Consider the following 13,049-nt stretch of genomic DNA (forward strand, 5'->3'; position numbering starts at 1 on the left):
ATATATATATATATATATATATATATATATATATATATATATATATATATATATATATATATATATATATATATCGCTACAGAAGGAGGACCGTCCCATCGCCTTTACCACTGCGCCACCAAGCCGGCAAACTAATGAGGTATTGAAAATATTAATGGAAATGACACCAAATATGGTATTTCAATTAAGTAGTACCATTGCAATATATTTAATTATATATATTCACATATTATTTTTTTGCACATTCACACTTTTATGTTCTAAATATACAGTACAATTATGTTCTTCCTTTAGAACTGTACCATTGCTTATATATTTCGTAAACATGTTTTTTAGTAACCACTATGAACAATGACGCTAATATTGATATATACAGATTTAGCAGTGCTGGATCTAGTTACATTTTACGTTCTCTGTCATGATGTGAGTTTTAAAAATAGTTATTTTGTTGATGTTGTACATTTTTCAATGAATTTTAAATATTTTAAATGTGTAATACTATACAGACATAGAAGAAAGCAATTAACTGACAAAAGAACCTAGAGATTTTGTGTAGGTCATTGCTTCCATTGCATATTATTGCTATACTACTATACTTGGGCCCCTCCATTTTACAGCGTTGCTTTTGGTATCGTTGAAAGTTCTTAATACATTCATAATATATTTAAAAGATCACTGAACATTAACATAAATCGCGTTGATTGGTATTCAGCTTACCGTGAAGGATTGCTATATTTTCTGGTAATATTTTATCAATTAAAATATGAATCTCCACCGAAATATGAAAATAAATACATTTTAATGAATCTATTAATATCTGACGTCCTATTAATTCGACTCTATATCTAACTATTTCGTATTAAAAGTTAGTCTCTAATAATAACTGAAGTCGTTTGTTTCAATTGATACATTACTGGTTCATAAATAGTGATAATCAATAGATGAAATTATATACAATAGGATTGTCGTTTTACCTCTACCCTATCGTATTTAATGAAAGGTTTTCATCGATGGAACATTTTTTATTTAGCTGAAACGCCTACTAGCGTTAGGACGTTACAACTTTTTTAATTATTTATATTAACTAATAATTTAAAAAACTAAAGAGTGCTGTAAATGAATGGTTAAATTTATTGTCTTTTAATGTAATGTAATGTCTGTAATCTTTGGAGCTAAAGCTGACGAAATTCGTACAATATTTTTATGCATTTATTAATTTTCTTGTAAAATGTTATACTGATAGTATTCTACCACATTTCATGGCTAATTTACTACTATTTTTTGAAATTATTATTTTAGTTACAGTCACAAAGTACAGTCGTAGTCGACGAATCGATTCCAAGCAAATATAGATTATTTGACTCGATAAATCCCGATTCTTTTTTTAAACTGTGAAATATCAGATAAATATTCTAATTACAACTGAAGGGGATGCCAAAAAGTTCGAACGTTAAGTGACGTCAATATTTCGTAACGTTTCTGATTGCTGTGTGATTTTATATGGCAACTTTTTAAATTGCCTGCTTATTATTTATTATTATAATTATTATATTATGTTACTATAGTTATATTATATAATTACTTCCATTAAAATCTTGAATGATTATTTCACATTTGTAAATTAACAATTAATCTTTTTTTAAAACATGTTTATCATATGTTATGACTTAGTAAAAAATATTTTTGTGATTCATTATTACTTTACAACCATCAGCCTATTTTTACATGGTCACTGTTTTATGGTCAATGTTTATTTTCGCACTAATATCCGTCACTCTAAAATCACTTAATAAGTAATCATCTAGTCTTTATACTAACAACGAAATGTTCCATAGAATACAAAAATTGGTCAAATTAACCAATTTTTTCCAACACTTCCTTCCTATGACAACAAAATAAGTGATATTTGATAAAATAACCCCATTTTTTATTCTATAAATGAGGAACAAACGAATTATCGTTTAATTGCGAATACATTAAATGCTGACTGTAGAGAGTCTGTTAGTATCAAGCTTTTTTTTAGTATACAGTCTTTTCTAAATGGTTCAAAATTGTTTTATGGTCAATGTTTATTTTCGCACTAATATCCGTCACTCTAAAATCACTTAATAAGTAATCATCTAGTCTTTATACTATCAACGAAATGTTCCATAGAATACAAAAGTTGGTCAAATTAACCAATATTTTCCAACACTTCCTTCCTATGACAACAAAATAAGTGATATTTAATAAAAATAACCCCATTTTTTATTCTATAAATGAAGAACAAACGAAAATACGAATACGAACAAACGAATTATCGTTTAATTGCGAATACATTAAATGCTGACTGTAGAGAGTCTGTTAGTATTGAGCTTTTTTTCGGTATACAGTCTTCTGTAAATGGTTCAAAATTGTTTTATGGTCAATGTTTATTTTCGCACTAATATCCGTCACTCTAAAATCACTTAATAAGTAATCATCTAGTCTTTATACTATCAACGAAATGTTCCATAGAATACAAAAATTGGTCAAATTAACCAATATTTTCCAACACTTCCTTCCTATGACAACAAAATAAGTGATATTTGATAAAATAACCCCATTTTTTATTCTATAAATGAGGAACAAACGAAAATACGAATACGAACAAACGAATTATCGTTTAATTGCGAATACATTAAATGCTGACTGTAGAGAGTCTGTTAGTATCAAGCTTTTTTTTAGTATACAGTCTTTTCTAAATGGTTCAAAATTGTTTTATGGTCAATGTTTATATTTTCGCACTAATATCCGTCACTCTAAAATCACTTAATAAGTAATCATCTAGTCTTTATACTATCAACGAAATGTTCCATAGAATACAAAAATTGGTCAAATTAACCAATATTTTCCAACACTTCCTTCCTATGACAACAAAATAAGTGATATTTGATAAAATAACCCCATTTTTTATTCTATAAATGAGGAACAAACGAAAATACGAATACGAACAAACGAATTATCGTTTAATTGCGAATACATTAAATGCTGACTGTAGAGAGTCTGTTAGTATCAAGCTTTTTTTTAGTATACAGTCTTTTCTAAATGGTTCAAAATTGTTTTATGGTCAATGTTTATTTTCGCACTAATATCCGTCACTCTAAAATCACTTAATAAGGAATCATCTAGTCTTTATACTAACAACGAAATGTTCCATAGAATACAAAAATTGGTCCATTGTATTCCCAAAATAACACCATTTTTTATTCTATAAATGAGGAACAAACGAAAATACGAATACGAACAAACGAATTATCGTTTAATTGCGAATACATTAAATGCTGACTGTAGAGAGTCTGTTAGTATCGAGCTTTTTTCAGTATACAGTCTTTTGTCAATGGTTCAAAATTGTTTTATTGTCAACGTTTAGTGTCATACTAATGTATATCACTCTAAAATCACTTAATAAGTAATCACTTAGTCTTTACACCACCAACAAAATGTTCCATAGAATATAAAATTGGTAAAATTAACCTTTTTTCCCACACCCACGACAGCAAAATACCTGATATTTGATAGAATAATAGGATTTTTTATTCTATAATTGATGAACCAACTAAAATAAACGATAATTGCGAAATATCACCGAAAAAAATTATTAAAAAAATCAACGTACACCTAGTTGCAACAAATGGAAGAACCAGCAGCGATAAAAACGGATTTAACAAAACAAACAAGACGGGAATTATGAGAAACCTGAAAAAAAACTCCCGGGAATAGCGTGTTTTTTTTATTTTCGTATCGGACGGAGCCGTGCGCCCAGTCAGCCGCTCGAAAAGTTTTCCGAGAATCAAACTGGCGGAGAACTTGTTTATTACCGACACGTTGGTAGGTCAACAGACTCGGTTGTCTCGTGGATCTCGCGACGTTGCCGATACGCCTCGTAATTCCTCAGTTTTCAATCATTTCATCTATAATAAAAAATATTATAGTTATTAATATTAACTAAAATTATTTTCAACTGATTTACCTGATAAAGTAATAAAATAACTTTTTTAAAACAAATATCGCCAAAAATATAGATTTAAAATAATAAGATACTAATGGAAAACTTCGTAAAAAAGAAAAGAAAAGAACTAGAGTTAAAATATAAGAAAATGCATTGGTTATTGTATAATAACAATTTATTGAAGCAAGTATTGAAAACTATATTGGCATGCGGATTTCAATTATATGGACGTTCCGAGAAAACTAATATAAATACAACACAGGTCCTGAGAAGTATGGTAGGTGCACGGAAATACTACAGGGCTGATTACTCACACCGAGATCTTCAGATACCGACTGTCACTCAAGAAATCAAGAGAACAACAGAACAGCATACGGACTCAAAAGGATTTAAAAAAAAACAAAATTTGTGTTTAGACATGCTTTAACATATTAAGTTTTCCTATGAGTTCTTAAAGTTCATCTCTGCTCTGCAACATTTGGGTTCACACATAAGCCTTACGTAAGTATTGTTCGAAATGTTTAAAACTATTTTAGTGCTTAATAAAAATCAAAAAATTAAAATATTTTAAATACTACAAAATTGCTAAAAGAAACCTTATAATATATCAATAGTAGAATTTGACAGAATTTCTCAGAAACATAACGTTACATAATAATGTATAACTTTTTATCGAATACTATACTATGAAATTCTAATGATTAAAACCCGTACAGTAACACACGTGACTGTCTTCAATCTTATCATTTGACCTCCTGTTTTTTTTCTCTTTTTAACAATTATTATTTAGATAAGTAATTATCGTAATAATAATAATACACTGAGATATTTTTAAAAGCCAATATCACTTACTGAGTTAATTAAACAGATAAAGAATACTAAGTTATAAGTTAAACATTTATTCAGAGTATAAATTTAAAACGCCTTTATTACACTAGAAATATACACAATATCAACAATCTTGACCTATCTTTCGGATAATAGCGTCCCAAGATCAAACCAATATTTAGATATCTTCAAAAGAAGTAACTATAAGATTCAAGAACCTCATTTTTCATTTCTGCCGTTGAAAAAGTTACTGACTCATGCAGGCTTTGATTCATATAGTCGCCAATCTCCTTCTTTTTTTACCACTTCTAAGGCTTTAATTGCTGGGAAATGAGTGGTAAGTTCTTACAGAATCTGGCAACAATCCACGCTGAAATTACTTGATTTTTGACATCTGGAAATGTTTCCAACATGTCCCTTCACCAATACACCCGTCGTTATAGTCTCTATAATCATTCTCCGTCCTTCAGCTGCAATCTACTGCAATCAAAAGGTATAAAACAACACTTCCTACAAATAGCATTTATTTAGACCAAAACTAGTTATTTTTATTCTGTTAACAGGTCAATTGGAAAGTACCCGGCCTGATACATAGATGGCGCTACTAGAATTAAATCCATATGTTTTTTAGTTAGCCGTAACTCTCAAAAGCAACTTTTGTTATTGTGAAAAAAAAATGGACAAAAATATTGCTTTTTGAAGGGAAAAAATGCAGTTGAAGCAAAAACTTTACTTGATGATGATGACGAGTTTCCGGACACTGCCCCATCAAAATCACATCACGAATACGGGTATGAGAAAGCTCTGTGCAAAGTGGGTGCCGCGCGAGCTCACTTTTGACCAAAAACAACGACGAGTTGATGACTCGGAGCAGTGTTTGAAGATGATCACGTGTAATAAACCCGAGTTTTTGCGTCGATGTGACAATGGATGAAACGTGGCTCCATCATTTCACTCCGAAGTCCAATCGACAGTCATCCGAGTGGACTGCGCACGATGAACCCGCTCCAAAGCGTGGGAAAACGCAACAGTCGGCTGGCAAAGTTATGGCATCTGTATTTTGGGATGCGCATGGAATAATTTTCATCGACTACCTTGAAAAAGGAAGGACCATCAACAGCGACTATTACATAGCGTTATTGGACCATTTGAAGGACAAAATCGCCAGAAAAACGGCCACATTTGAAGAAAAAGGAAGTGCTAAGACAACACCGTGTCATAAATCAGTGAAAACGATGGCAAAAATCCATGAATTGAGCTTCGAATAGCTTCCTCTTCCACCGTATTCTTCAGATCTGACTATTTCCTGTTCTCAGATCTCAAAAGAATGCTTGCGGGGAAGAAATTTTCGTCGAATGAAGAGGTTATCGACGAAACTGAGGCCTATTTTGAAGCAAAGGACAAATCGTACTATAAAAATTGTATCAAAAACTTGGAGGGTCACTATAATCAGTACATCACCCTTGAAGGGAATTATGTTGAATAAAAAAAATAATTTTACTGTTAGTATCGAGCTGTTACAAGTAACAATCAACAAAATACTAATTACTCGCGTTGCTTGTCTACTAATGCAAATACAACAGAACAGTAGTAATAAATTAATTTATAAATTAAGAGGGTACTAAGCATATTTAAAGTAAGATGTAATTAATTTAAAAAAATATATCAGCCGTTTCGAAAAAAACAGTTTCGAGGAAAAACCGTTTAAAGTTTCGTCGTTGGATGACTCGTCACTAAAACTATACATCACCACAGCTATATCTTAGGATTGATATTTAAAAACAATAAAAAAATCGATTTTTAAAAATGTCTCGACTAACAGACGAAGACGAATTCGGCAAACCGAAAACAAAACAAAGAGAATTAAGACACCGAGAGGACGTAATTCAGCCGCGTTTTACTACCTTTAAAAAAGCGTATACGACACGACGCGCAAGTAATAAAACCGTTCTGGTTTGTATATCAACATAAAAATTCCACAGCGACATTTATGTCAAGTTGCAAGCGACGTAAGGCCCGCCTGCAGCCGGCGAAGGAGCGCGGCAACAATGGACATTAATCAGACCCCACTTTCAAGGTCATACCCGACTAACCCAGTTTCGGCGAGATTCTGTTTTAAATGGTCGGGAAGCCGAAATCGAGAGAGAGTACGAAGAAGAAGAGGGACTCAGATCGATATGTTTACAGTCTAGGGCCAGTTTGCCGACGATATATGTTGTATACCGTTTCAGAAATATGCATAAATATGAATTACAAACAAATAGTTTTATGAAATATTTTTTAAAAATTGAACCGATATCAAAAATAAATCAGGAACTCACTAAAAAGTAAAAAATAATCAAACTTAGATTTTTAACACAAAAAAGAGTTTTAAAATAAAATATGTACATAATGATCGTTGTAATCACTAAATAAAAATAAAGAAAAATCTTATTATTTAACCTATTTACTACACGTATTTTATATTGTACTACTAGCGACCCGCCCCGGCTTCGCACGGGTGCAATGCTGATACTAAATTAAATACACTACAGAAAAAATATGAACGTTGTATATAAAAACATAGCGGCCCGCTCCGACTTTGCACGGGCATAAAATATATATGCCTATGTCACTCAATGAAAACATGATTAAAATCGATCCAGTATTTTTGGTTCATTCATTACTGCCCTTGGCCTGCACGCATTAAATTTGGAGTAAAACAATTCCTCTTCCCCTATACTTACTATGAAGATTTCCTGCTATCTTTGGAATATCTAAATTCATACAATTTTTATTACATTACACATTTTTAAACGCAAATTTTAAATTTGTAATATCTCCGAAAATATTTGTTTAATTTACATGCTGTAAGGAACCATATTGATCTATATTAATTGCACACTGTATTTAAGGTACTTAATTCGATAAGGATTAATGCCGTATTGCTTAAAATAGCTTCGTAAATAAGCCATTTTCTCACGTAAAAAGTAAACAACAAAAAATGGTTAATGTGGGTTATCCCTAAAAGATAAACATATACCATCGCGGACTTTTTTGTAGACCTTTTTATGGTGTACAATACTGTAGTACATTAATTTGATCTAACTCGTAGGGTTAGGCAGCGTTTTTGCTAATTGCTAAATAAGCCTAAAAAAATAGGTTAATTTACGACATCACGTTAGAAACCTCTAAAATTAGCAATGTTGCCTTAGTATATTATGCATGTATTATACATATAAACCTTCCTCTTGAATCACTCTATCTATTGAAAAAAACCGCATCAAAATCCGTTGCGTAGTTTTAAAGATTTAAGCGCACATAGGGATATAGGGACAGAAAAGGCGACTTTGTTTTATACTATGTAGTGATATACACACAATTTAGCTTAATACCTACCTAAACCTATTTATCTATTTACTATATTATTTTAACTATAACCAACTGGCCAGTTTGGAGTTGGTAGGAACGACAAATTAGATTTGTTTTGTTGGTAATTCTATTTTGTGTATATGACACAAAATTATATTATTATTTTTGTATTGTTTGGGCTCGGCACCGACTTCAAACTTCGAAATCACCACTCGACAATCGACCAACTACACAGAGTAACAGCGGTTGTTGCAATATTCCTGGACGTCTCACAAGCTTTTGACTGGGTATGGCATTTGGATTAATCTATAAAATGAGCAAATTGCTACCGCGGAATTACTGTCGACTATCGGAATCATATCTTTTCGAAAGAAAATTTAGTCTCGCATGAAGGGACATTCTCAACACTTTAACCATTTCGGCTGGAGTTACACAGTGTAGTGTATTGGGACCACTCCTATATCCCAACAACAAAAGAAACAGTACTGGGAACATTTACCGACGACAGAGTTATATTGGCAGAAGATATATCTCTGTCTAAAGCGGTAAAAAAATACAAATAACGGTAAACAAACTCTACAAATGGACTAGGGACTGATAAATACAACTTAATAGCTCCAAATCTGTCCATATTAATTTTGCGTTGCTGAGAAATGAAAAAAGCCAATTATATCACTTGACGGATGCCCGATTCCTCAAGCAGAATCAGCTAAATAGTCCACTTATGTATATTATTACTTGCATGGTGTAGTTTTCTGGTTGCTTCTTCGCTATTGTTTCCAATCTATACAAGTATGGCAGTGTGGTCAGCAAATTTAGCTATTCTAACATTTTCTATTTCCATACAACAAAAGTAATACTATAAATTTGATAGTATTACAAGGCCATATTGAAGTAAAAACGCCCTGAATATCCCAAAAAACCCATGGCATTTTTTGCAGGCCTCCCTAGCTCCTACTTCATCCACTGTCTCACCAGACATTGCTGATTTTAACTCAAGTTATTTCAGTTCATTGCACATAATTGATACACTCTTGTTGTTTCATGAGTTCAAAAAATTACTCAAAGATTCCTTGATATATATTGAAATGTTATTGCCAAAAAAAATGATGGAAGATTATACAAAGAATTAACTTTGAAACTTTGGGGTCAACAAAATCAACAAACGAACTGGAGACTGAAAAACAGCTCGACATCTGTCCATATTAAAATGAAATCTAATTCAATCACTTGAAGGGTGCTTTATTCCTCAAGCAGAATTAACGAAATACCTTGGCATCCATCTCAATGGTGAGTTAAATTGGAAACATCACATTAGAACAAAATGCAGATCAGATCAGACTCAAAATTACTGATTAAACGGAAGATACTCCAGATCTAAAGAGTTTAATTTATAGGTCAAGAATAAAGCCTATAGCCTGAATTTATGATGTGCAACTCTGCCAAGTTCCTCGATGGGTTTTAAAGATTTAGCATTGGTAATTAATATTTATCGCTACAAAACCAACGAATAACTCCACGATGACATCAAAATCGAATAAAACATGAAAAAAAAAAGAAATATCACAGTTACTTGGATACAACTACTGGACAACGCACAGGAAATCAGAAGATTGAATGTAAACAAACCGCTCGAAGTTCTACAAAGTTTATGAAAGTTACTATTAATTTTTAGCCTAATTCATCTTGCTCGTGAATTGATCCAAGTACAAATAGTATAATATAATAATAAATATTAATTTTTAACATATATTTATATTCCGTTGACAAGAGCCAGCACTACTTACTTAACAACAAGAAATATATCTATAATTACTAGCACAAATATCGTATATGCCAGTTAATGGTAAATGACAGAGCAGTTAAAAATAGCTTTTCTCACATTACTGCCGGTTTAGAATTCCTACTTCTGAAAAAGTAAATTTTTCTTCACAAGCTTTCAATTTCTTAAGGTATTTTTAACTGACACATCTACGTAAATTGATATATTGACTGTAAAGTATGTTCGTTGTTCAGGTTATTGTGAAAAGAATGCTTGATAATTAAACGAAACTAGTTTGAAAATGAAACATTATTAGAATGTAGATTTTAATATACAATATACATAACACAAACCATTAACATTGTTTTTCTGGACTGTAAAACAGGAAGCTTATTACAGAGCTTAATTTTCATGTTTAACATAGAAGTTGCAGGTACTGCCGTTTGGACATATTAACTTATTAACTTATTAAGTTATTAACTGCAACTACATAGTAATAATATACTTTTCTGCAAACTATTATAGAAAAGCAAATTGTTCTCCGATATGGACTACTCAAAGACATTTTATCACTACATAGTATAAAACAAAGTCGCCTTTTCTGTCCCTATATCCCTATGTGCGCTTAAATCTTTAAAACTACGCAACGGATTTTGATGCAAGGATTTTTTCAATAGATAGAGTGATTCAAGAGGAAGGTTTATATGTATAATACATGCATAATATACTAAGGCAACATTGCTAATTTTAGAGGTTTCTAACGTGATGTCGTAAATTAACCTATTTTTTTAGGCTTATTTAGCAATTAGCAAAAACGCTGCCTAACCCTACGAGTTAGATCAAATTAATGTACTACAGTATTGTACACCATAAAAAGGTCTACAAAAAAGTCCGCGATGGTATATGTTTATCTTTTAGGGATAACCCACATTAACCATTTTTTGTTGTTTACTTTTTACGTGAGAAAATGGCTTATTTACGAAGCTATTTTAAGCAATACGGCATTAATCCTTATCGAATTAAGTACCTTAAATACAGTGTGCAATTAATATAGATCAATATGGTTCCTTACAGCATGTAAATTAAACAAATATTTTCGGAGATATTACAAATTTAAAATTTGCGTTTAAAAATGTGTAATGTAATAAAAATTGTATGAATTTAGATATTCCAAAGATCAGGCATCTTCATCAAGAGCAGGAAATCTTCATAGTAAGTATAGGGGAAGAGGAATTGTTTTACTCCAAATTTAATGCGTGAAGGCCAAGGGCAGTAATGAATGAACCAAAAATACTGGATCGATGTTTTCATTGAGTGACATAGGCATATATATTTTATGCCCGTGCAAAGTCGGAGCGGGCCGCTATGTTTTTATATACAACGTTCATATTTTTTCTGTAGTGTATTTAATTTAGTATCAGCATTGCACCCGTGCGAAGCCGGGGCGGGTCGCTAGTTTATAATAATTTCCTGATACAGCAACTTCACGGGGCCAATTCACACACATTAAGAAACAATGCAATATATTTTATAAGAATCTAAGACTAATAGTTCGATATTATTACAATAATTTTGATATATAGTCTATTTAAAGTTTTTTAGTACATACGTCATCAAGATGTTTAATGTATTGCCTACCGCAATTTGTAAATTCGTTTTAGAATCAGACAATATTGTCCTTGTCACTTTATTCCAGTTAAAAAGAGATTCAGTGCTGTCTGATTAAATCAAAGACGTAAACGAATGAGCCTGTCAAAGTCGTCCGGTTGTCACGCGTATGCAAAATTCTTGAAAACCTATAAACTACTGTTGCTGTATAATTAACTGTAGTTTTTAGATGTACTATAAAGTTAAAATAAATTATATTAGATATTATTATATTATATATTATTATATTATATATAACATTTTTGTTAAATTATTTTATTTAGATTAGAATGTTGTTGTATGTCAAAGCCAAACTGAACTAAATCTCAGAGTGGATGCGGCAACATTGCGACGTTTTGATTCACTTCTTCGTTTTGGTCACAAATTTAAATGACGTAAGTACAAAATAACTTTGAACAGATTATAGACAAAATTACAAGTAATAAACAGATAAAAATAACAAGTAAAATATAAACAAACAAGTAGATAAATAAATAAATAAAAGACAATATGAAACAGAGATCTTACTTCCTTGCTATTGGCAGGATACGAGCAGTAGAAATAAAATATTTTGAGAAATAAAAAATAGAGGTAGAGGAACACACAAGAGAAGCAGAGGGAATATGGGAAGCAAGGATGTAGAGCAGAAAAACTAGACCACAAAGACATAGAGGAGAGAACAGATTCTAAATATAACACACCTACACATCTTACTGGTACATATTAAGAATATAACCTAGGCGGTAAATACATGAGTTAGAGGTTAAAAAAAGAAAATATATATAATAAAAACAAGTCAAAAAGCCAACTATAGAACAGGAGACGTATAACAATCTTAGTTTTCTAAATGTTAATCAGTTGAAGTTCCTTAAAATGTTATACTTTGTGAAGTAGACCGAATATGATAACAATCTTCTTGATTCCATCAACGTTCTGATATTGGGGATACTCTCTTAAATTGCCCTTCAGACACAATTGAACTATTATAATGTGGCGACCGCCACGACCCTTTAGGCCACCACCAATTCACCATCAACAACTACAAAGGTTGGCAACGCCGGTGGATTGGTACCATGCAGTTCTGGAGTATAAAAGGCCATCACGACGACGTCTCGCTCCCTTTTCTTATCACCGTCCCCCTGTAACAGTACCACTTCCACAGCGCTACCGTACTTCCTTCACCTTAACCTAATATCCTGTCAATCCTCCCATCGACCACATGTATCAATCGCAAGTTGAAATAAACAACTTTGATTCAACCAGTGTTTTTAGTTCCCGTGCAAATTCCTTCCAAAGATAGTAGTGAGTGTTCTGATAAATAATCGCAGCGGCAGCCACACATTTCGACCGACCGACCGACCCGACGAACATTCCTACAATAACCTTATATTTTATTAATTGTGATTAATATATGTTGAACCTTCAGCGTTGCCTTTTAGTAAAAACCCATGTATAATTATGCGCAGACAAGTTAGCAGAGACAGCTTCTCC

The 13,049-nt window shown here is 31.9% G+C and overlaps 2 protein-coding genes across 5 annotated transcripts in view; one reads left to right on the plus strand and one right to left on the minus strand.

Moving 5' to 3' along the window:
* The window catches only part of LOC143202929 (uncharacterized), a 136,968-nt gene that overhangs the window by 109,432 nt on the left and 14,487 nt on the right, over nt 1–13,049 (minus strand). The gene's annotated exons all lie outside the window — the stretch shown is intronic.
* The window catches only part of LOC143202938 (D-2-hydroxyglutarate dehydrogenase, mitochondrial), a 62,337-nt gene that overhangs the window by 8,789 nt on the left and 40,499 nt on the right, over nt 1–13,049 (plus strand). The window lies entirely within an intron of this gene.

This window comes from Rhynchophorus ferrugineus, unplaced genomic scaffold (assembly GCF_030347505.1).
Source record: "Rhynchophorus ferrugineus isolate W39M unplaced genomic scaffold, kcgeb_rfMv2 rfM9, whole genome shotgun sequence".
Lineage (NCBI taxonomy): Eukaryota > Metazoa > Arthropoda > Insecta > Coleoptera > Curculionidae > Rhynchophorus > Rhynchophorus ferrugineus.